The sequence below is a fragment of the Barbatula barbatula genome (assembly GCF_947034865.1).
Source record: "Barbatula barbatula genome assembly, chromosome: 2".
NCBI classification, from domain to species: Eukaryota; Metazoa; Chordata; class Actinopteri; order Cypriniformes; family Nemacheilidae; genus Barbatula; species Barbatula barbatula.
In genome coordinates this window covers 9,229,532-9,255,249 of record NC_136767.1, presented here as the reverse complement: position 1 = coordinate 9,255,249, position 25,718 = coordinate 9,229,532, and the positions used below count along the sequence as shown (strand labels likewise).

The following is a 25,718-nucleotide window of genomic DNA, read 5'->3' as shown; positions in this document are numbered from 1 at the left end:
CCATCCTGCTTAGCATAAAAGGTTCCAGCTGCTGGTGGTGTTATGGTGTGGGGGATATTTTCTGGTTACACTTTGGGCCCCTTAGTACCAGTTGAGCTAAGGGACCCAAAACTGAATAAACACCACGGTTAATAAACGCCTACCTGAGTATTGTTGCTGACCGCGCCAATCCGTTTATGACCAATGTACCAATCTCCTGAAGGCTAATTCCAGAAGAATAATGCACCATGTCACAAACCTTAAATATTTCCAAACATGTTTTTTTCAACATTACAATGAGTTCACTGTACTCCTATGGTGTCACAGTCACCATTGGTGGAACATAAGATTTGCATCATTGTTGTGAAACCGTGTGTTGCTATCATGTTAAAATGGAATGGTTTCAACACCTTTTTTAATTTATGCCATAAATGAAGGCAGTTGTAAATGTAAAAGGAGATCCCAGTAATAGCCAGGTGTACATAATAAGTGGCCATTGAGTGTATAAGACTAATACATAACATTTTAAGCAATTAGTGACATGATATAAACCCTATGAGGTATACAAATAAAAACAATTTGCAGCATAGATTCATAAGTTATCTGAAAGCCTTGGTTTGAGATTTGTCGGAGGCCCTCGTCGGAGGCCCAATGCACAAGAATACCATTCAAATATGTTCTTTAAAAAAGTTTGACTATTGTTCATTTATATAGCATTACAGGGATTACAAACACTGTTTTTCAACTTTAAACTCAGACCCAAGCATTTTCTTAAAAAATTTGTTTTTCGGTTTTTACTACTATTTTGCACAAAAAAATAAACAAAGAGTTGGAATATATACCGTCACACAGCTGCCACGGTAACAGAGTGAGACTCTCTAAGGTGGTAGTATGTGACAGAAGATTCATTTAAAATTCTTTAAGAGTGATCATTTGTGCCCTGCACAGATTTTCTTCTGCACAGGAATATTTGTAAATAGATCCTTTGTAAATACTGCCTTTCTTGCCCGTCGGAGGGTTTCACTGTTCACAGTTAAGCATTAAAAATTGATCTGTGGCAGTTGCAGAGAAGCAAAGGCTTAGCACATTGCCAAATAACTGATCAAACAGCAAAAGCTTTAATCTTTGCTCAAAAGTGTCGACCAGCTTGGCATGCCCTCTGCCCTGTGGCCTCCTCCTTAAAATGGATGGTAGGAAGGGTGGAAGTTTGAGTAAATGGAGGAGGGGCTACACTGTCTACATAAAAGAGGTCAAGTGTGATGTTCAGGCTTGAAAAAAAGCATGTGTTTGGAATTACTTAAATTATAATTAGAGTAAATTCAAGAATATTTTCAAGAAATAAATACTTTGTACACAGATCGGTGTAAAAGTTTTTACTGTCACAACAGGCCATTCAGTAGTGGTCTTTGTAATTTACGTAAAAAAATACATCCAAAGAGACTTACAAATGCACAAATAACAATTGTTTAAAAAAACAATGGCAGCAATCAGTGCAACAGAAGGGCAGCAATGCCTAAGTGCTATAGAACTGGTCCCCGTTAGCCTTGCACAGTGCACGAAGCTAGTAAGTACATACATATAGACCAGGGGTGTCCAAAGTCGGTCCTGGAGGGCCGGTGTCCTGCAGAGTTTAGCTCTTACTTGGCTCAACAACCTGTCTTGAAGTGTCTGCCTACCGAGACCTTGATTAGCTGGTTCAGGTGTGCTTGATTAGGATTGAAGCTAAACTTGGCCCTCCAGGACCGAATTTGGACACCCCTGATATAGACAATACCTTTTTTAGGATAGTAAAGGATAGAAATAGTGGGAAAGAGGAGTCTGTATTATTGTGTCAGGTTTTAATGAAAGAGATTAAAGCAAATCTTAAAGATGGCTTAAAATGTATCTGTTCCACCATCGTGGAACAGTTCCAAAAATGGTCTGTGAAAATGATTATGTAAATTTTTGTGATGGCACAACAAGACTTTGTTGAGCGCAAGGATCTGGACGGTACATGCATCTCAATTAGTGAGTGTAGGCATGGGGTGCAGAACCAGTGGTCATCCTGTAAGCCAGTGTTTCTCAACCCGGGTCCTCTAGGAACCCCTTCCACAATGTTTTAGATGTATAAAGTCTGTATAAAACACCGGCTTTAACACCTGAAAGGCAGTTACTATGATAGTCTCCCCAATGAACACACTAACTAGCTGATGAGTTAAACCAGGGTTTATTTTCGTAAGGCACTAAAGTATGACTCATAACAATAAACTCAACAATAAACAGGAAAATCATTACCATTTAGAAAAAAAAACACAAAAAAATTAAGCCAAACAACATCGGACAGACAAACAACATGGTCTGGTGAATTCAAAAGCTTCGCTTTTGAGACACTCCTGGTATACATTGGCACCGTGTTGAGGTTGTAACAAAACCTCGTCGGAGCCCTAACGTGCCACATATGCATGGATTTGCAGGTTCGATACTTTATGTGAACTAGTGCCAGAACTAAATGGCTAGTCAACTAGTTCCTAAAAATCCTAAAATTGCATGCATTTGTGACTGCATTTTTCCACCCACTTTGTGTTAAATAGAAATAGTAGGCCTATAATTAATATTATAGTTATAACGTACTCTGTTTTTGTTTTAATACAATTTTATGATTTAAATAAATACTTCTTTTCAAAACAGCAGTGCAATTCATGTATACATTTTATTATTCCATTTGTCTCTGTAAATTAAACCATGATGAAAGTATAGTTTTATTGCGTTATCTAATGAAAAATCTGTAATCATAAATGTAAAAAATTTGACTCGATTCATGACACACAGAGTCAGAGAGAAAGAAAAAGACAGAATGAAAACAGACATTGAGCATTGAGAGACATAGGCTTTAGTGTTTGTAGAAGCCAAGCTGTATAAATGGGGAGTATCTGCTATAACGTGTTTTCACTGGTTTTGCAGAGAGGAGCAGGGGGAATAGAGCATCTGATTTCACAGAAACTGGAGCTCTCTTCAAAGAAGACAGCAACTATCCCCCACTGATAGAGCTCAAGCTAAAGAAAACAGCAACTGAGCATGTAATGCAGACAGACACACACGCACAAACCGACATTTAGGGCCATATCTACTAACAGTTGGCGGAAATGCAAACACCTCTTTTGGCACAAATAAAAATGTCAATTTACTAAAGACACGTAGTGAAATCATTTGCTGAAAAGGCATCTTTTAATTTTGACAAGAACTTTGTGATGTGCTTCAAGTTGTCTCTCACAAAATTCTTAATTGAAATCAATTGCTTGGAATATGATGCACATAGGATATATTATTCAGGATAGATAAAGATCATTAAATATCAAAAATATATAATTATAGAACATTGCATTTGCCACGATAAGTATATCAAATTTAGAAATTATTAGAAATATAGACCATAGTCTGTCTGTTTGGTCCATCTCTCCAAGTGAGTTCTTCATTAGACAGTCTCTTTCTATAGTGAAAATGCAGCATGAGAGGGAAAGGAGAAGAGAGAAAAAGAGACATGGAACCTGCTAAAATATTTATGACCAAAATCCTAGTTAATTGATATCAAATTTTTAAATGGGGTCAAATGTTGTTGTGCAATATAACACAGGCTGTTCAGTGCAGGGGCATCGCATCAGATGCTGAGCATACATCAACAGCATGCAAAACCTTTAATGGGCTGTGCAAAATCAGGACAAAAAAAGCTGAGGAGGAAATGAAAAGCAAAAGTGAAATTTACTGCACCACTCTTGCAATTTATTTTTATGAGTAGTTCTGAAGTACAGAATGCCTCGCTATCTATCTTGTGCTAAAATGACAGTTTATTCACATTTATTACTGGTAACCTAGAATTTATCTTTTGTTTGCTCCGACTAAAGTAATATGTTGTAACATTATGTCTTGGTCCCCTGTTTCCCCTCACTCACCACCAGAATGCATCACCCACAATCCTTTGCATCCGTCATCCATGTTTGATAACATCCGAACCTGACCCCATCACTGGACTCTATAAAAACCCACAGCATCTTCACATTGTCCAGTATTTTTATGTTTTGTTTATGTCTTGGATTACCATTGAACTATACAGTATGCATTTGATTATCTTCGTCTATCGATCTTTCTTCCTACACCAGCCGACGTGATACTAAACCTTTTGGCTCGGTATTCTAAGCGGGGTCTTTATCCTCAATTTGTTTTGGGTTTGTTGTACGCCTTTATTTAGTTATTTGTCATCGGGGATGTCCCGGCCGTTCTCCTCCTGCTGGAGCAGGTGAACCATACACAACTATTTGTGGAAGTTGTCAACTTTACTCACTAACTGGACTACTGGCTCTGCACTTTTTAAAGTATTAAAGACGGGAGCAGAAAGCATATTTGCAGGATGGTCCTCGAGGGAGTCTCATAAAATGGGTGCTGGCGAGTTAACTCGCTTGTTTGGAACTGTTTGCAAATAAACAACATTTTACATTTTGAAAAGTTTTATATGTATATTAGTGTTTATTTATTATATAGCATCTTTTTTAAACCTTTTAAAATATAAAATATTTTGTATATTGGCAAACAGTTGGTTTTATGCTCAAGTTATGCCATTAAAATAGCGAATCTGCTGACGGACACAATGCTTCGTTGTCACAGGAACATGCCTGATGATGAAAATGAGGAAATTACGTTGCTTACTTTGCCAAATGCATTCCAAATGTCTACATAATGGCAAGCAAATGCCCTGTATACTCCTAAGTCCAAACTCCAAGAGCTCTGCCCTTCAAAGGGAGTAATGCATAGGAATGATGACTTCATTTGGAATTTTCCCTGGGACGGTTCGGTACAGTTACACCCCTAGCCGGGTATTTAATTGCGACTACCCACCGCGGCAGCGGTCGCATGCAGCCCTCATCGCGTGAAGACAGAAGACCATAAAGACATTGACTCTACCACGTGCGACTCCACCGAGCTGGGACACACCGACATGGCACTTGAGTACTGCACTTCTTTTGTACCTATTTTGTTTTGTATTAACACTTTTTGTCTTACTTTTTTGCATTTATACTTAATCCTTTATTGTTATTTTTTAATGTCTCTCCCTATTTCCTTTCTGCTTCTCTTAAATATGTGTTTTAAAATCCTTTCCGTTATCACAACACGTAAACCATCTGTCGCATGCCGAAGGCGAAGCAATGGTAATAATCTGCACAATGTATCACTGCTATCAACTGCTAGCTGCTGACTTCATCAACCTGACCGCATCATTTCTCCTCGAGCAGATTTCCACATCAGCAACCCACAAGTCTGGAAACCATCTAGATCTGATCTTAACAAGGTAATGCTCAACTCATCACTCTCAGGTCACCCCGCTGCACACGTCTGATCACTTCTTCGTCACCCTCGATCTCACCGCTCCTGACATAACAGATGTCTTACCGATGGTCACTTTCCGGCGCAACCTGCGGTCCCTCCCTCCCTCCGGTTTTTCCTCTGCTGTCTTCTCTGCACCCCCCCCCCTCTGAGGAGCTCTCTCTTTTGAATACAGATAGTGCCACAGACACTCTGTGTTCCACGCTTACATCCTGCTTGGACAACCTATGCCCTCTTACATGTGGACCAGCCCGTGCATCCCTGTCTGCCCCCTGGTTATCGGATGTACTGCTTGAGCATTGCGCCAGCCTCCAGTCAGCTGAGAGAACATGGCGCAAGTCAAAAGACCCTGCTGACCTCTCTCTCTACCAGTCTCTCCTCTCTACTTTCTCTGTTGACATCACCTCTGCTAAAACTGATTACTACCACACGAAGATCTGCAACTCTCCGGACTCTTGCATGCTCTTCAAAACCTTCTCTGCTCTCCTCTGTCCGCCTGCTACCGCATCTTCGTCGGAGTTAACAGCTGCTGATTTTGCATCGTTCTTCATAAAGAAAACTAACGCCATCAGCAGCCAGTTTTCTACGCCACCACCTGTCGACCCCGCCCACATTCCTGACACGTGTTTGCTCCCCGCCTTTTCTCCTCTGTCTGAAGCTGATGTTTCCAAGGTCATTGGTTCCAACCACCCGACCACCTGCCCACTGGATCCCATCCCCACCCATCTCCTCCAGGCCATGTCTCCAACGGTTGTGCCTGCTCTGACCCACATCATCAACTCTTCGCTCACCACTGGGACATTTCCCACAGCGTTCAAAGAGGCCCGCATAACACCGCTGATGAAACTGAAGAAACCCACCCTCGACCCTACACTGCTAGAAAACTACAGGCCGGTTTCCCTTCTTCCCTTCATTGCCAAAGCTCTGGAGCGAGTTGTGTTCAACCAGCTCTCCTCCTTTCTCATGCGAAACAACCTCTTGGACAGCAATCAGTCTGGTTTCAAGAGTGGTCATTCCACAGAGACTGCACTGCTCTCAGTCATTGAAGCCCTGAGGCTGGAAAAATGCATCATCCATGTCATCTGTGCTCATCCTACTGGATCTATCTGCTGCTTTTGACACTGTGAATCATCACATCCTCCTGTCTTCTCTCAGTGCTATGGGTGTCTCTGGAATGGCGTTGCAATGGTTCGAGTCCGACCTCTCAGGTAGGTCATTCAGAGTATCCTGGAGAGATGAGGTCTCCGCGTCCCAACAGCTCAACACGGGGGTGCCACAGGGCTCAGTGCTTGGAGCACTACTCTTCTCCATTTACATGACATACCTCTGCTCGGTCATTCAGAAGCATGGCTTCGCATGGCTTTCTCACTGCTATGCGGATGACACACAACTCTACTTGTCATTTCAACCAGACGATCTGACGGTCTTTGCTCGCATCGCAGCATGCCTGAGTGACATCTCGCTTTGAATGAAGGATAATCACCTGCAGCTGAACCTTGCAAAAACGGAACTGCTTGTGATCCCAACCAACCCAAAGATTCACCACAACCTTGCCATTCAATTCATGTAGCTCCGCTCTTCATTAGGTTACACTGGCACCCTGTTGCCGCCCGCATAAGGTTCAGAGCTATGATCCTGGCCTGCAAGACCACCATCGTATCTTCACTCGCTAATACAGACGTATGTTCCTGCCAGATCCCTGCGGTCTGCAAAGGAACAACGACTAGTGGTACCATCCCAAAAAGGAAAAAAGTCACTCTCCCGTACCTTCTCTGGATCTGTTCCACATTGGTGGAATGATCTACCTGCTGCTACAATATCAGCAGACTCTGTTGCCATCTTTAAAAAACATATCTCTTCCATCAACACATCGCTGATTGATTCAACCTAATTCTTTTCCCTTTCTTCTCATTCAACAAAAAAAGTAATACTAACCTCACTATTCTTAGCTTTGTATACTGTGCTAGGCTTTAATGGACTAGTTTTGATGCACTTATGTATTTTGTTGCCTATGTTGTTATAATTGCTTCCAATGTTTCTCATATGTAAGTCACTTTGGATAAAAGCGTCTGCTAAATGACCTTACTTCTTGATTGATTCTCAAATGATTAGTTTGGCAATTGCTCTGTCTAATCCTCTACTTTCTGTCGGCCTTCTGTGATCTGATTAATCAGATAGTCTAGTCGGCTGTGACCATGTACAGCGTCGCTATGTCGCAAATGGAACGTAGGCGGGCATTACACGGAGTGATGCAAATCTGACGCGGAATAAATTAGTTGACTCCTTTTTTCTCAAGCCAATAACTTTGCTATTTGTTCTTTTATGGCTTTACAACTTGGCAGACTGACACTTACACACAGCAACATTACACGCATGAAATGTAATTTTAAGGACATTGTAATATTTACTCTTTAATGTTTGACAACTATCATATAGATGTTAAGGCCGTTCTCATGTGACAAGTAAAAACATGTAAAAAAAAGCTGGCTGGCTCGCTCTTTCCCTCTTTCTTGAGCTTGGGAGTTTAGATTTCCTTGGGGTCTTCCGTTATTTGATCGTGATTGACGTGTTTCAACATTTAAATAACAAACCTCAGTAAATAACTGATGTCCAGTAATGAGCAACCTTGTTGGATGGATGGGGCTCGTTAAAAGTTCTTAAATATGGGCCCGCACACGACTTGCTATTCCACTGTTTCTGACGGCTAAAATTGTCATTGATGTATTGCCCATATGACATATTTAGGTAAGATATGTAAAAAGATGAACATGTGTTTGAATCAATGGCCAATTATTTTACTACACATTTCTGGGTCTTTCCATTTAATCATTAGCCACACATTCAGTCTTTTGTCAGTATTAACCTTTGACTTTGGTTCCCACTGTAAAGTTTTTGCTCTCTGCCCTTAGTCCATTAGGCCTGAATAAAGTATACTTTTATAATTACCACAATGACCCATCAAATGAACATATGGAAGCATGGAGGAAAAGGGACTGTCTGGTAACATTTGGTCATGTGCTCCAGATGTTTTTGTTTCCCCTTCAGTCGGTCTCTCGACGTTGTGAGAGACTGACTGGGGTTTGATCTTGAGAACCTACCTTCTCCGAGATAATTAATTATAAAACGCCAATGGGCTTGGCGAATGGCACGCGCACGCCAGTCTCCGCCCCGTGCATACGGGTATAATGGAAGATGGCGGCGGTCATTCACTCATCCTTTGTTCTTCGGAACCTGTGTGTTTGCTGATGCTACACGCGATACTCGACTTCGAGAAAACTTTTAACCTGCTGGATTTATGACGCGGAGCAGCGGACTTCTCCTTTCGGTGGACTTCCCCTGGGCGTTTCGGCAGAAGGCTACAGACCTTAAGAGGTAAGTCCCTCCGGCTACGAGCATGTCTCGTAGCTGTATCCTTGGGTGCGACAGACTCATCCCGGAGTCTGACGGCCATGATTCCTGTGTCACTTGCTTGGGGCTCAAGCATGCTGAGGCAGGTTTCACTGATGCGGTATGTCCCGTGTGTGCGGACATAGCAATCAGGGTGTTGCGGTCACGGTGGCTACATGCTTTTGAGCGCTGCCACCACCCCGTCTGTTTCCCAGGCGTGTTCAGCTGCCGTTTCGGCGAGGTTGACCGCTTTGGCGAGCGGCGGGGGTGATTTAGGGACGCCGATAGATGTTGCTCCGTCAGTTTCACGCTCGCGGACCATCTATACCCCTTCACGCTCACCTGGTTCGTCCCCTACGAGCGGCAGACGGCCGTCTCATAGTGGTAAGATTTCGCATACGGATGATGACGCTATCTCTGTCGCTACGTCGGACAGCTGCCTGCTGGCATCGGATACGGAAGACTCCTCTGATCTCCTGTCGTCAGGCAGTCGAGCTCCGGAGGAGACTGACGCTGAGATGTCGGCCATGTTTTCCCGGGCAGCCGCGTGCATCGGGTTGCAGGGTGTAACAACATCCTCCTCGGAACGCTCGCGGCTAGATGCGCGGTTTCGGGGGCGTGGTCAAAAGCCACGCCCCGCTCCGTTACCATTCTTCCCGGAGGTGCATGACGAGCTCGCCAAGTCATGGAATGCGCCCCTTACGGGGCGTTTCAGGCCGGAGGGCTCGGTGGCTGTGACTTCCCTGGTTGGTGGGGCGGCTAGAGGCTATGTTCACGTCCCCCGCGTGGAGCGTGCAGTCGCGGGCCACTTGTGCCCGCAGACAGCTGCCACTTGGGGGGGCTCGACCTAGACTCCCGTCCAGAGCATGTAAGCTCTCTTCGACACGTGTCGAAGGCTTGCAGTGCTGCTGGACGAACCGCCTCCGCTCTCCACGCCATGGCGGTCCTCCGGGTTTTTCAGGCGAAAGTCCTGAAGGATTTGGACGGCGGGAAGTCCGACCCAACTCGTATGAGTGAGCTGCGTACTGCCACAGACCTCGCGCTAAGAGCGACGAAGGCCACGGCACGTGCCCTGGGTCGGTCGATGTCCACAATGGTGGTCCAAGAGAGGCATCTGTGGCTTAGTCTTGCGCAGGTGAGCGGCGCCCAGAACGCCCGTTCTGGATGCGCCCATCTCGCAAGCAGGGCTGCTTGGTGATACCGTGGAGGACGGCAGTTCTCCGCGGTCTGGAAGCAGACTGCGGCGATCGAACAGATCCTGCCACGCCGCAACGCGCCCGCCAACAGGTCGGCATGGTCTCCGGCACAGCCTGGTTCCCAGCAGCCCTGCCCTCCCGCGGCGGCCCTCCGGTTGAGGAACCTCCCAGAGGACGACCCACCAGAGAGACCCCCGCGGTAGAGGGCATCTGTTCCCCGTTAGCAGCCCGCCAAGAGGTCCTTTAAGCGGCCCTGACGGGACGAACCAGGGGGAGATTTTACTGAACCCGAATCCCGGCCTTTCCAACGCCGGATCGGAGAGGGATGCTGCCTGCCACGTTCCATCGAGTCTGGGCCCTTTTCAGGGTCCGGCGCCCACATAGTCTCAAAGAGACAAATCCCCCTGGGTTTTCCTCCACAACACTCTCGTCCAGACGGTGTATTCGATGGATCGGGCCGCCGACCGCAATCTCCCCTGGACATTGCGTCAGGCCGCCTGAAGCAGGTAAACATACAGAGCCGTCAACCTCCCGGGGGGTCCCCCCTGTGCGAGATGACCGTACTGTCAGCCACCGAACCAGCCTTCCCCGGCACGGTGAAGCAGATTGTCCCTCTGGTCCCGTTGTCGCGGTTCTTGGGCGCTTGGTAGCGCACCAGCCCGTCACACTGGATAGAGAGGACAGTCCGTCTCGGTTACTCGATCCAATTCGCCAAGCGCCCCCCCAAGTTTCGGGGCATTCTGTACACCTCGGTGCGAGGAGAGAATGCTTCCGTGCTTCGGCAGGAGGTCGCCGCCCTTCTGGCGAAGGGTTGCGGTCGAACCCGTCCCTATAACCGAGATGTCGTCCGGGTTTTACAGCCCGTACTTCATCGTGCCCAAAAAGGGCGGGGGGCTGCGCCCATTTTGGATCTGCGTCGCCTGAACAAGCACCTGCACAGGCTGCCGTTCAGAATGCTGACGCAGAGACGCATCCTGGGCTTGGTACGTCACCAGGATTGGTTCGTGGCAATCGACCTGAAGGACGCGTACTTTCACGTCTCTATTCTCCCCCGACACCGGCCGTTCCTACGGTTCGCGTTCGAGGGAAGGGCGAATCAGTACAGGGTCCTGCCATTCGGTCTGGCCCTGTCTCCACGGGTTTTTTCCAAACTAGTGGAGGCTGCCTTAGCTCCTGTCAGGGAGCACGGCGTAAGAGTGCTAAACTATCTCGACGACTGGCTTATCTTGGCACACTCGCGAGATGTGTTGTGCATGCACAGGGACCTTGTGCTTCGGCACCTAGACCGTCTAGGCCTCCGGGTCAACCAGGAGAAGAGCAAGCTCTCCCCCGTGCAGAGCACCTCTTACCTCGGTATGGAACTAGACTCTGTCCGTATGACAGCACGTCTCACCAACGAGCGTGTACAGTCAGTGCTGCGCTGTCTGAGGTTGATCAGTCAGAATCCCTTGACGCCGCTGAATAATTTTCAGAGGCTCCTGGGGCACATGGTGTCCTCGACGGGGGTAATCCCTCTCGGGTTGATGCACATGCGGCCGCTTCAGCACTGGCTACAGAGTCGGGTTCCATGGACAGCGTGGCACGCCTGCACCAGGCGGATTACGGTAACGCCTCAGTGCCTTCGCACTCTCTTACCCTGCTCAGACTTGACCTTTCTCCGAGCGGGGGTTCCGCTCGGACAGGTTTCGAGGCGTGCCGTGGAACGGCAGACGCCTCCCTGCAAGGGTGGGGTGCGGTGTGCAAGTGGGCACGCAGTATAGGGTCGGTGGACGGGTTCCCGACTGCGTTGGCATATCAACTGCCTAGAGTTGCTGGCAGTCCTTCTGGCACTGAGGAGGCTCCAGCCCCTCGTGCAGGACAAACACGTGCTAGTCCGGGTGGACAGCATGACTGCCGTGGCGTACATCAATCGCAAGGTGGCCTACGCTCACCGCAGTTATCACAACTCGCCCGACGCCTCCTCCTTTGGAGTCAGCAGGTGAAATCCCTGCGGGCCACGTTTCTTCCGGGCAACCTGAGCCAGACAGCCCATGCGCTCTCTCGACAGTGTACTCCCCGCGGAGAGTGGCGACTCCATCCCCGTGCAGCCCGGCTCATGTGGGAAGCGGTTCGGCAGGCACAGGGGGACCTGTTGCCTCCCCGGACTCCACCCATTACCCGCTATGGTATTCCCAGACCGAGGGTCCCCTCGGCACGGATGCCCTAGCACACAGCTGGCCGCGGGACAAGCGGAAGTACGCCTTCCCCCCAGTGAGCCTCCTTGCACAGGTCCTGTTTAAGGTCAGGGAAAAGGGGCATCAGGTTCTGGTGAGTGGCGCCATACTGCCCAAACCAGACCTGGCTCTCGGATCTGGTAGATCTGACGACGGCCCCCCCTGGCCCATTCCCCTGACGAAGGACCTTCCGTTGCAGGGGAAGGGCACGTTGTGGCACCCCAATGCAGGCCTCTGGAACCTCCATGCCTGGCCCCTGGACGGGACGAGGGCTTGCCCGTTAGCGGTCCGGGAGACTGTCTTACAGGCTAGAGCCCCGCCTCTAGGCGGTTATATGCTTAGTGGCGCCAAATTGTCCTGGTGTTCTCCCCGGGAGGAGAACCCGCGGAGTTGCCTGATCGGATCAGTGCTGACCTGCAGGTAAGTATCCCCGTCAGCACATCCTGGTCACCAGGTTCCTCAGGAGCGCGAGAAGGGTGGATCCACCTTGGCCGCGCTCCGTACCCTCTTGGGACCCTAATGTGGTCCTACAGGGCCTTGGTACGGCCCTGGTGAGCCCCTTAGAATTGCCAATCTTCCTCAGTTGGATGAAAGATGCACTCTTTGTGGCGCTCACCTCCTTCAAGAGGGTGGGGGACCTACAGGCATTCTCTATGTCCGGTATATTCTCTGTATCGGTATTCTCACGTGGTCCTGAGATCCTGTCCCGACGACGTGCCCAAGCTTCCCACTACTCCCTTCCGGGACCAGGTGGTGAACCTGCAGGCGCTCCCCTCCGGAGAGGAAGACCCAACCTTTTTAAGTGTTGTGTCCAGTACGCGCGCTGCGCCTCGGTCTGGACCGCACACAGAGCCGCAGAAGCTCTGAGCAGCTCTTTGTCTGTTCTGGGAGACAGCACCCGGGGGGGGCTGTCTCCAAACAGAGGTGGCGCACTGGGTACCAATCCCAGGATCGCCGTGCTCGCTGGCAGTGAGAGCCCACTCCACTCGTGGGCACTGGCAGGGCGCCTCTCTGGCAGACATTGTAGAACTGCGGGTTGGGCTACGCCCAGTACCTTCACGAGGTTTTACAATCTCCACGTGGAACCAGTTGCAGCACATGCCCTTAAACGCCGCCAACGTTTAGGGTGGGCTCCTGGTTTGGGCGTACGCCTGCGAAAGCGCCTTCTCCCCTCACCAGGTGAGACTAGTGCGCTATTGTAGCCTACCTACTTTCCCCTCTCGGGCGAAGTATAGGCATTCCATCCATCACTAAGCATTGCACTTGGTAACAGACTGAGCGGAGCCGTCTGTTAGAACCAGGTCCGTTATAGGTAGAGTCATCCCTGCTCAGGAAGACCCCTGTATTAGGACTAGTGCCCCATACGTAGTGACTCCCCACTGGGTCGTCCCGTGTGTTGAATTCCTCACTCACGATTTCCCGATTGGTGAATCTGTGACTTCCCCGCCGGTGGTAATCCCACCTGGATTGTCCCCTATTCGGGCTAACACCTTTCCGCATGTTGTTCTCCCCGCCGGGGAGACCATGTCATGTCTCCACATGTACCTCCCCTCCGGGTAGGATGTGGCCTCCGTAACACACTCTTCTAAGAGGAGAGCAGTGTTTCCCCAGTGTTCGGCTCCGGACAGCTCCTCGCTACTAGAGGCGTACGCCACTGTCCGTGAGGCCGTCAGTAGAGGCTTCTCAGTATGACCAATACTATATGACTGGAAGATTACGTCTCGCGGTAGCACTCTTGTGACTCGCTAGCCCAGTCAGGGTCGCTCCGCTAGAGGTCGTGATATCGGTGCAAGCGCTGTGGCGTTTAAGATTGATCCCCAGTCAGTCTCTCACAATGTCGAGAGACCGACTGAAGGGGAACGTCTCGGTTACGTCTGTAACCTCGGTTCCCTGATGGAGGGAACGAGACGTTGTGACTTCATGCCACAACGCTGCACCGAATCACTGCAGTGAACGGGAGTGTCCTCTCAGGTTCCTCAGTACAAAGGGTGAGTGAATGACCGCCGCCATCTTCCTTTATACCCGTATGCACGGGGCGGAGACTGGCGTGCGCGTGCCATTCGCCAAGCCCATTGGCGTTTTATAATTAATTATCTCGGAGAAGGTAGGTTCTCAAGATCAAACCCCAGTCAGTCTCTCACAACGTCTCGTTCCCTCCATCAGGGAACCGAGGTTACAGACGTAACCGAGACGTTTTTCTGCCTGTAGGATTTGTAGCTCCTGGCAAACATTTTAGTTTGTGTTGTTGTTTAACATCAGTGGAGCTTAGCGACAGCAGGCTTGTCACCACTGAAGACATCAAATTAAATAGCTGTGATGGTTAAATAAACCCTGTTTATAAGTTTACCATTTCTATGATCAGCGATCTGTGTTATTCAAATGTATTTCAATTTGTATTGTATTAATTGCTGAACCTTACTTGAACCCAAAACCAGGCACAGCCTGAATTTTGAATGCGGTTTGCAATGTTTTCAAACAAGACCCCTTTAACATCAAAGGTTTCAAAAAGTCCCAAGAAACTTTACTTTACATATATACATAACAAACCATGACAAATGGATTCTGCCTTGACTTTCTTATTTGGTTTGGGACAAATCAAAGGTATCGCTGTTATTCCATTCTATTTGTTTCTTTTGTACTTTTCTACTGTATGAAACTGTATTGTTTTATAAAGAGAACACCTACACTTTGTCCACATTATGCATTTTAGCTCGGGCTTACTTACCGCATTTAGCTTTGTCTATCTCAGCAGACCAGGTGGACAAAGAGGGAAAAATAAACAAACTAACAAAAAGCATTTTCTCCCTTCAGCAATGTTAGCAGACCCAGCTTTAAATAAAGCACTGTGATTAAGGTCAACTCAACCACAGCTAGACAATGACCTTACTTCTAACCTTTTCTAGAGCCACCTAAGGATGTAAGGAACCCTGGGAACTGTTGTGTAACAGTGTTCTTACATCTACGATCCTAGAAGAGGCTAGCAATAAACTAACACCTTAGCTGAGATTGCTTAATACCACCCACAGCATCAGGATTGAAAGATTAATTTCTAAAAAGAACTGATATGGTATTATAATTTATTTGCTGTCGGGAAAGAGCAGGTTGATCTTGAAATTAATCTTACACTTAAACCTTTCAATTCTTATCCTTTTAAAAATGTGATTGATTGTTATTTATTTAAAATATAACAGGAGGAAATTCCCAAAGTTTTAATGCCCCCACATCACTGATTTGCCCAAAAGCAAATATATTTGCTTGGGTCATCAGTGTCCTATTTATAAGAAACTAAGAACCCCTGTTTCCAATCACACTTCAGAAGGAAAAATGCACATAAACTGTATCTTCTTATAATTGTGATCCAAACATCACATAAGACAGGAGGCAACTTGCTTTTGTACGAGACCAGGGAAAACTCACATAACCCACAAAGCCAGACAGTCGGTCATTGCCAATCCATTCTAAACTGTGAGCAGGTGATATTAGTAGGTTTACGACTCATAGCTTTGTTCAAGTGGAGTGCAAGCTTTCTCCTGGGGTTAATGTCCACTGTGAATGTGGCTGTCAGAATCTCAAGTTTACGTTCATAAGGCAAAGTCAGGGGTTATTTGCTGCTATTTTTACAAGAAATGGGTTGATTTGTCTTAGGCCATTACCGTCTATTATGGTTGGGAGTCTCCGGGAAAGAAGGTGGAAAGCGGCAAATGCTGGCATTCTGCCTAAAGAGAAATCAATGAAACAAATTAATCCTTCGCAGGCCGCATTGACATAGTAATCCATCATTCAGGGGTGCTTTTACACACCAAATCAGGGAACAAGGACTGAGGGAGACAGCCCCAAGGGATCACTCGTGCTCACACAAGCACACACACACGAGGCAAGACAACAACAGACTGGTAGCACCCGCCACACAGCTGCTATCCCATGGCCCAATGTCTAAAAGGAAGAAATTAAAGAGCATATTACAAAAATCAGGGCATGCAACATGATCCAATGCGAATGTATCCATGCTAAACACAATGTGTGTTTTCTGTTTCATAATTTTCAGCAATACTACCAAAAAAATAAGATAATAAATGTAACAACATAACATGACGGAAATGTTATGTGATAAGCTCAGTGGTAAGAGAGTGGCGTTAACAACGCCAAGGTTGTGGGTTCGATCCCAGGGGATTGCACATACTTAGAAACAAATGTATAGGGTAATGCAATGTAAGTCGCTTTGGATAAAAGCGTCTGCCAAATGCATAAATGTAAATGTTTTTACATGTAAAAAAATTGAGAGACCATTTCAGAGACCATTTTTCTTATTTTAAAATATTATTAATTAATTATCACTATTAAATAGTAGTATGTACTATTTATAGGTATATGTAGGTAAATTTATCATTTTTGTATGATACTGTGAGCTACTAACAATATTTCTTCCAAATAAAAATTTTGTTTATGTTAAACAGGTCAAAATAACAGAAAAGATGCTCTGTATTTTTTCAAAACCTCAAACACTGCAAAGAAAACAAGTGGATAATCATTTAAGCAATACAACAGTGGTATTTTACCTGGTTTTAGGTTAAAGTTAATATATATATCTGACGACCTTATCAAAGTTTTCATGTGCCCTGTCATGCTGCCAGTCTTGCACATTTGCTGTTGGATGACTTTGTCATTCCTGAAGTTTAAATTGTTGAAATTCACTGGACTGGAATGACCACAATACATCTAGAAATGGTTATTTGAAATTAGAATTAGGAATGGTATTTTTATTTCTGCAATTGTACGTGATACTTTGCACTGTAAGCAATTCTTTGGCAACAATATTCTCAGTTGTGGCAGAATCATCACCTAACAAGAGAACAAGTTCTGTGCATATGACTTACCTGAAGCAACATAGATTATCATCTGATTTAAAACAATTTATGTTGTTAGATTTACTTTTTTCTTAAAACAATTACATTAAGGCTTTTCTCATAGATGAGTAGCAATACATATTGTTCAAATAATATAATACAAATAAATTATATAAAAACATTATGCATTGATAATCCCACAACACATTTGGTGACTGCGTTATGAGTTAATAACCGGGGTTTAAATTGGGCCGTGGCCTGATGGTCTCGCTCTGCTCCGCGCCAGTGTGCAGCTGTTATGGTGTATGGAGCAGAACTCCGTCATGCTCTAGTGTAAATCTGCTGTGGCCCAGCATAAATCTCAAGTTAAAGTTCACAATTCACCCTTTTTGTCAGTGTATTAACTTACTTTGAATACATTGAATCTATATGCAACTACAGTATATGCACATTAACTGCGTGTGTGAAGCAATCTACATCTGTGCGTATCTGTGTTGCCTTTCTGCAGTGTCCAGCTGCACATTGTCTATTTGATTAATGTTTAGCCAGTAATGTTTTTTAACTATAACTGGCCCATATATATCATCTCAGTCACAACAAATGCTGTATGATGCTTTGACAAAAAAAACTGGAAATAAACTTTTCATAAAGAAAATTGGATATTTATAAATTAAGTTGATTATTTAAATGAATGTGACAAAAGCAGAGCTTTATGTTTAGCAACCCCCCTTCTTTGAAGCACACTTTGATGTTTTGAAATTTCGATTTGAGGTCAATTTTCCTTATAAAACAGTTTAATCTGTCTTTTAATGGTAAACTGCATTTAACGATAGTCTAGTCCTAGTGCGGATGAACTTGACTGGTCTGCATATAGCCCAGACCTGAACCCAGCTGAACATCTCTGCTGTGATTTGCAGGGTTTCAGCCAAACACTTATTACCCATTAATATGGTATTTTATAGCATTAATATGTGGTTTGATTGGAATTGCTGGAATAGGTAAACATTTGTATTAGAAGGGAGTGCCCCAGTATCTTTGTCCATATAGTGTATTTTAAAGATCAAATCAAATTGTTGTGCTGTAGTCAAGACCACCATTACAAAAGTGTAGGTGTTCTGTTTATAAAACAATACAGTTTCATACAGTAGAAAATTACAAAATAATCCAAATAAAAAAGACTTTGAGGGGCTGAGATCAATTCAAGACCAAGGCAGGGCGATACTGAGTCAAGATCAAGGCCAGCACTCCTTAAATTAATCTAAAAGACATAAAAAATAAAAGTCACTGCTGGGATTCATTGAGCAGAATTTTGTGATGGAATTTCCCTTAGGGTTTATGTTTATTTCCTCAAATCAGATGAAATTAACATCATTTTCAACACTGATTTTCTTTTTTTTTAAAACGGACCTGACACAGTCTAATTTTCGTACCCAACACATTCCCCTTTTCGTAAAAACTAATATTAAAAAACTTTAAAAAAGCAGTCACAGTTCTGCGATGTTACTCTGTCTGCGCAGCCTGCGCATACTGCATTAAGAAGTAAGACGCATGCTTATGTCGGGCGCCTTCAATTAGCATACCAATGACAGTACAGTAAATCAATAGGAGAGACTTCAAAAGAATGAAAACGTCATTCAAAACAGCATGTGGATGAACTTTGTTATCAAGTCTCGGAAAAAAAAGAGAAAAGCTGATAAACGTTAATGTTTATGTGCTAAGCTTTAATTTGAGACGAGGGATTTTGACTGTGGTCAAGTCTTCAATTTAACATATTGTGCATAGTTGTTGTAAGTCTGCATAATATTGACATTTATCAGATAAATGGTAAGTTTACTACGGTCAGCAATACGTTTAGTTCACTGAAACATTACCAGTTTAATATTGAGATTAATCATAGTTTATATGCTGGTGAATCTCGGTTTACTCTCTGCTAGTGTTGCACAAGTTTTCTTTGCTGATAGCGCTCTCATGAGGTGTCGCTTTTTAAACTGGTTTTGTGTACGTTAGTGTGTTGGTTTTATGATCAGACTGGGAGGCAGTGTCTGTCACGTGGTCCATTACACACGACATGCCGATCATAATGCATATGTGAAATAATGATTTATATCTTTGAATCCGACAGGTTGAATCCGAAATGGCATACTCAATTAGTAGGTACTCAATTTCAGTTTGGCTAAGTACTGTTTTCTCTGAATGGGTGTAGTATGAATGCGATTCTGCTGTCGATTGACGTGATCATGTGATGTCATTCTTTTTCTGTTCTTTTTCAATGGTGGGTGGCAACTTACCTTTGATGTGCATATCCCTCACCTACTGTCTTATGTGCTTTTGATAAAAGTAAACAATTAAAAGGAGTACAGCAGCTTTGTGATTTTGCGATGCGTTTTTTTTTCCGGCAATAACAGGCCCATCCACACTTCCCATTGTGAAGAATGATTATGCCAATGGAATGTTCTTTTTGTAACAGAAAAATGCTTATTTACTGTAAACTGCTGCTAATTATTCTTTTCTCAGTATTCTGCCTATTGGTTGATGTCTCTCACATAGATATGTTCCTCTAACATGCATTCTATTGTAGTATTAAAACAACCTGAGAAAATGTCTTCTGTGGTGTTTTTATGTGCTAAGCATGTTTTAACATGGACATTATCCAAATGTTACCCAACCACGCTCTTAATTAACTTTCCATCTATCTATTCTTTCCTTGTCAATAAAACTACACAATTTTACATTGCTCTTAATTTTTCCTTTGGATAAATAAGTAATTTAATTTTGGTAATTAATTGGTTTAGAACGGGTTAAGGAGAGTTTTTTGTTTATGAAAGGTGATATAAAGTTCAATTGTGCCAACATGTATCTGTTAAGCCTCCTGATGAAAATGATCTTGTGATTAATTATCTTGTATTTTGTTATGTCTGCGAGTTAAAAAACACATTTGAGAAACATACAGTAAATACACATATTAAACACAAACGTAAATAAACTGCTGAAAATAAGCTCAATATTAATGCTTCGTATTTAAATTCTATGAATTAAACCAATGCACAATATAAAGCACGGTCAATTTCAGAACAAAGCAAGGTCAATGTTATTCTTACATTAGTTTTACAATAATAAACAACATGTTTCATTGTACATGAAAGTTGGCTGAGATTATTTTGCGGGCTGTATGTGGTATTCTGTCCCATGGGATATAAAAGCATCTCAAGATCTTTCATTGAGTGCTTCAGAATCTGGGCGTAGCCTGTAAGCCATCCGGAGAATTTCTCAGCTACTCTTTTATGAATACTGAGGATTCGGACATACTATAGTGTTTTCTCTCACTACATAGTAGGTAAGTAGGCGTATTCGGACGCAACATTAGTATACGCACCTCCAAATCTCACAAGAAATAGTGCACTGGGTATTGCTGGGTAATGCTTTTTTGCCTACTATATAGTATGAAAGTATGTGATTTTTAAAAAGCACGTTATAAATGACTCAATCTCGTATGATTTTAGATCGAGCAGTACTTCCTACTGATCAAAGAGCCGTAGTTCAAGGAAGAGCTGTGCATAAAACAGAGAATTTAGGGGTGTAACGAAACAATTATGAAACAAGACGAGACACGAGATTGATTACTTAATAAAAACGAGACAAGATCAGATTTTTTGTCTTTTAAAAAAAATCCTCAATGATGAAATATATAGAGGAAAAGGTATTGTATTCACCTTAAAAACACAAAATGCTAAAAATGTAGGCATTATAAAATCATCTTATACTTTATGAAACAAATTAAACTTCTATTTTAATTAATTATATTATGCAGTAATAAATAATATGTAATCACTGCAAAAAGTTTTGTTGCAAACTCTTTAATTGCACCAAAAATATGCTTTGTTTTCGTACAGGTGGAGATTTCATGAACAGCTGTGGTTACTTTCTCTATATGCTTTTGCATAGGGCTGGAGTTAGCAGAGCTGGTGATCATTTCACACTGTCAGTTCCCCTTCCTCCACTGACTGAACCCTTATAGCTTTCAGAGAAACCGTTAAAACTACATAAACACACCATGTTTTATCACAGGCGGGTGGAAGGGTGGGACATGACCCCACCTCTTTTTGCCAAAGTCAATTTTGTCCCCATCACTTATTAGAAGAAATAAAAAATACGAAGTGTCTATTTACTGTGCAAGTAGTCCGCTTTGTAAGCAGAGGCTATTTATACTAACTTCGCCCATCAGTTTCAGATTGGAATAGACAAAATGTGAGAAAGGCACACAAAAGTTGACTGTTCCAGTGGTGTAGAGTGTAAAGCACGTGTTACCTACTTTGTGTCGCCGTGGGTTCGGGACTGCTGTTTGCTGGATTTTTTCTCTATCACATATCAGATTGTAAAGGCATTTATTTTTAATACATTTATGAAAATATTTGAAAACGGCTGTTCAAGTCATACATGTACCAAACATTTTGCGCTTAATTGCACTTTGGTGCTATACATTCGTTCTTGACATATACTTGCTATCGTCTATTGCAAGATAAATTACATTTTGATACTTGATAGAAAACTCCAATTAATGGAAAAAGTCACAACTTTGTAGTTTCATGAGTTCTGCAACACACCAAAATATGATTTTTTAAATATATATTTTTTTCATCTGTTTTCACTCCATACTTGAATGTTTGTCCTTATTAGCCCCCTGTCCCCAAACATCTCAATCCTTGACCCACCGACAAACACAAAATGATTTACACAGGGAAAACACACATTTGTTTTCAGTAGTTTTTATTTGATCACAAATTAATATGTTTAATTACTATGGCAACAGCCATCTTTACATATAATAAAGCACAACATGCTTTAAATGATCTATTGATGAAAACATGATATAGTTTAAAAATAAATGGAAGCAGATCTGATATGCGATGTGAAAATTTTGAATAGTGAGTTCAGCGGATTCGAATCTGCTTCATGGCAGTGTCAAAATTGTCATGCGTCTTTCGCCCCCTACGTTACACCACTGTAATTTGTGATTTCACCGCAAAATTATTGCAAAAAAAAGATAATATCTCGCATAAAATAAAGTAAAATTATGTCTTATTTGATTGACTAATTCAGTGAATGATGTATGTGAACCTTTCTTACCTTCAGTCTCACATACGGGCGATCGAACCAGGTGAAGCAATATCCTAATGCTGTAACAAAACTGGTTTGTAGTCCTTGTAAATTAATCTCAAATTCCCAAAAGCGTTTACTTATAACTACCATCAGAAGAAGCAAACATTTGCGTATGCAGTCTGACAAGCGCGCCAGTACAGCAGTCTTTTTAGGCTTATTGCTTGAATGGTCAAATGCACGCATAATTATGTCGAAATATCTGTCTTAGCGAGTATTTATGTAAACACAATCAGTTAACGGTTATGTATTAAGTGCAAAGCCCTTAAGAAGGGCAGGTGGGTGCTCAAAACTTATTTTTGATCACACGTCCGTTTCGTCCGGCTTCTATGTCATTTCAACAGGTCTCAAAGGCCTTCCATGGGGTTCCCCTCCGTCTGTTCACGAAAAGGGCACTTTGGGCATTACAAATGGCCCTTTTGGCAAAGGGATATGTGCTCAAGCCCCCTTGGCCCCCCTTCTACACGTCTCTATGTAAAGTGAACAAACATCATGAGGGGGAAACTATTAGGGATGTATGTTACTGTATCAGTGCTTTGCTGCAGATCTTAAAGTGACAAGACCCTGCAAGTGGTTTACTTTATTAATTCAAAAAATACTTTCAAACTTTTTAAATTAGAGAAGTCGTATAATGTATTGTTGTTTAGTATTTGTATTTATATAAAATACTAGTTTTATAAAATAAATAGTTTTAACTATATATTTAAGTATTTACAGTTTGCAAATTGTGCCGAAAGTTATTGAAGTTATTGAAAATTGCAGCTGCAAAATATATAAAAAATAGTGAATTCCTAGTGGGACTGCTTAATGTGTGGGGGGCTGCAGATGCGAGAGACATGCTTAAAGGTTGAAACCCATACATCTAGCGCGTTTTCACACAGAGAAACGGTGGGAAAGTAGCGCAGTGGTATCGAAAATAACGTTGTCTATATGAATGGCTGGGCCAGTCACTGTAGCTCGCACATACTTCGTGCAGTTATTAGCGTGTTCTGTACAGTAACGAAAACAGATTGCACCACAACAAAATGTGCACTCACACAAATGCTCCAAACTATATTTTGAGGTTGCACTGGTTAAATTTAAGGGGGCATATGTTATTTCGAGCCTAGCACTCCATCATGCCAACCAATCGAATCTTGCGCTACGAGATAGACGTGTATAATTAGTGCTAAGGATGGAATACCCAATAGAGGCGCTTTTATTTATCAGTTCTGATATGATTACATTCAAGGTTACATAGTAGACGATGCTGAACATTATTGCTGTATATTCTTTAGTTCATGCTTGTGTCATGATTGATTGTGTTTGACCAAGGCAGACACTTTTATCCAAACCGACTTACATAGCCTTATACAATACATTTGTATCAGAGTATGTGTAATCCCTGGGATCGAAACCCATGACCCTGGCCTTGCTAGTGCCATGCTCTAACCACTGAGCCACAAGAACAAGTAGGTAGCGGTAATAAATGAATTTTGTATTTTATACAGATGCTATTTATTTAAAACAGTATCTCACAGAAGTAAGTACACCCCTCATGTTTTTGTTAATATCTTGTCATATCTTTTCATGTGACAATACTGAAGAAATAACACTTTGCTACAATGCAAAGTAATGGGTGTACAGCTTGTATAACAGTGTAAACTTGCTTTCTCCTCCAAATAACTCAACCCACAGCCGATAATGTCTAAACCGCTGGCAACAAAAGTGAGTACACCCCTAAGTGAAAATTTCCAAATTGGGCCCAATTAGCCATTTTCTCTCCCCAGTGTCACGTGATTCGTTAGTGTTACAAGGTCTCAGGTGTGAATGTGGAGCAGGTGTGTTAAATTTGGTGGTATCGCTCTCACTCTCTCACATTTACATTTAGTCATTTAGCAGACGCTTTTATCCAAATCGACTTACAAAGAGTTCGGGGAGCAATAAGCGATATGTCATACAAAGAGCAATAGTACAATAGGTGCTAATACAAAGTTACTAGTTTCAAAAAAAGCCAGACCACTACCTGTTGAGAGAAGAGGGTTACTGTCAAGTATTCGCCGAAGGGGTGTGTTTAAAGTAGTTTTTTGGAGGTTGTGAGAGATGTGGTTGACCGGACCGCATTGGGAAGAATGTTCCACCATACTGGTCACTGGAAGTTCAACATGGCACCTCATGGCAAAGAACTCTGTGAGGATCTAAAAAAAGAATTGTTGTCCTACATAAAGTAGACTTATGCTATAAGAAGATTGCCAAGACCCTGAAACTGAGCTGCAGCACAGTGACCGAGACCATACAGTGGTTTAACAGGGTAGGTTCCACTCAGAACACGCCTCATCATGGTCGACCAAAGATGCTGAGTGCATGTGCACATATCCAGAGGTTGTCTTTGGGAAATAAACCTGTGGGTGCTGCCAGAATTACTGCAGAGGTTGAAGCAGTGGGTGGTCAGCCTGTCAGTGCTCAGACCATACACCACACACTGTATCAAATTGGTCATCCCAGAAGGAAGCCTCTTCTAAAGACAATGCACAAGAAAGCCTGCAAAGAGTTTGCTTAAGACATGCAGACTAAGGACATGGAACCATGGAACCATGTCCTAAGATCTGATGAGACCAAGATAAACTTATTTGGTTAAGATGGAATCAAGCGTGTGTGGCGGCAACCAGGTTAGGAGTACAAAGGCAAGTGTGTCTTGCCTACAGTCAAGCATGGTGGTGGGAGTGTCATGGTCTGGGGCGGCACGAGGGCGCCCGGCACCGGGGAGCTACAGTTCATTGAGGGAACCATGAATGCCAACATTTACTGTGACATACTAAAGAAGAGCATGAAGAGTTTCCCTTACCGTGTGCAGATCGTGTCCGGCATCTTTTAGTGCTGGGACCGTGCCATCTATCAGTTTCAAACGATCTCCAAATCCAACGGTATATCCACCGTATCCACTAGGATCTGTTTAAACCCAGAACCAGGAGCTTCAAACCAAGTTTGACCTTCCACATGCTTCTTGCATCTTTGGTGTTAAACTATGCTTCTATTTTGTCTCTGTACTCATGCTTGGCAGATTCGATAATTTTCCAGAGAACTTAATTACCCTGCTTGCGTTCTGCCGTGTTGCCGGATTTAAAAGCGGAGGTTTGTGATGATAATGCCGAACATCGCCATTAATCCACGTTTTTTGATTGGGGTGGATGCGGATTGTTTTTGTCGACACCATGTCTTCTATACACTTCCTGATTAAGCACGTTACTGTTTCCGAGTGAATTTCGATGTGGGCGGGCTATTTCTTTAGTTTTTCCAGGAGAATTGCCCAAAAAGGGACTAAGAAAAGTTGTTACGATACGGATTTTTATGTTCAAAAAAATCTCTGAAACCTTAATGAACACTGGGGGAGTGTATCGTGCACAGAAATACTAAGTCATATGACCTACTAGTTTTTTGACAAGTTGACCATGTCAAGCATGAGAAGACAGCACGTTTAACATTGTAAATAAGTCCGAATGCATGAAACACTGTTGCATGGCTTAACTCTGATCCGGACCAGCTGCTAATCCGTGACAGAATTCAAAAACTGCTGCAGGATCGTCAGCTTCGACAGTTAAATGGCATTTGATCAT

The 25,718-nt window shown here is 43.6% G+C and overlaps 1 pseudogene across 1 annotated transcript in view; it reads left to right on the top strand.

Annotated features, from left to right (window-relative positions):
• LOC306891115 (putative nuclease HARBI1) overlaps nt 1-24,979 on the top strand; it is a 74,753-nt pseudogene extending 49,774 nt beyond the window's left edge. The window contains exon 2 of the transcript in view: nt 24,810-24,979. The product of the transcript in view is annotated as a putative nuclease HARBI1 (transcript). The remainder of the gene's footprint in view (nt 1-24,809) is intronic.
• The last annotated feature ends 739 nt before the right edge of the window (nt 24,980-25,718 follow it).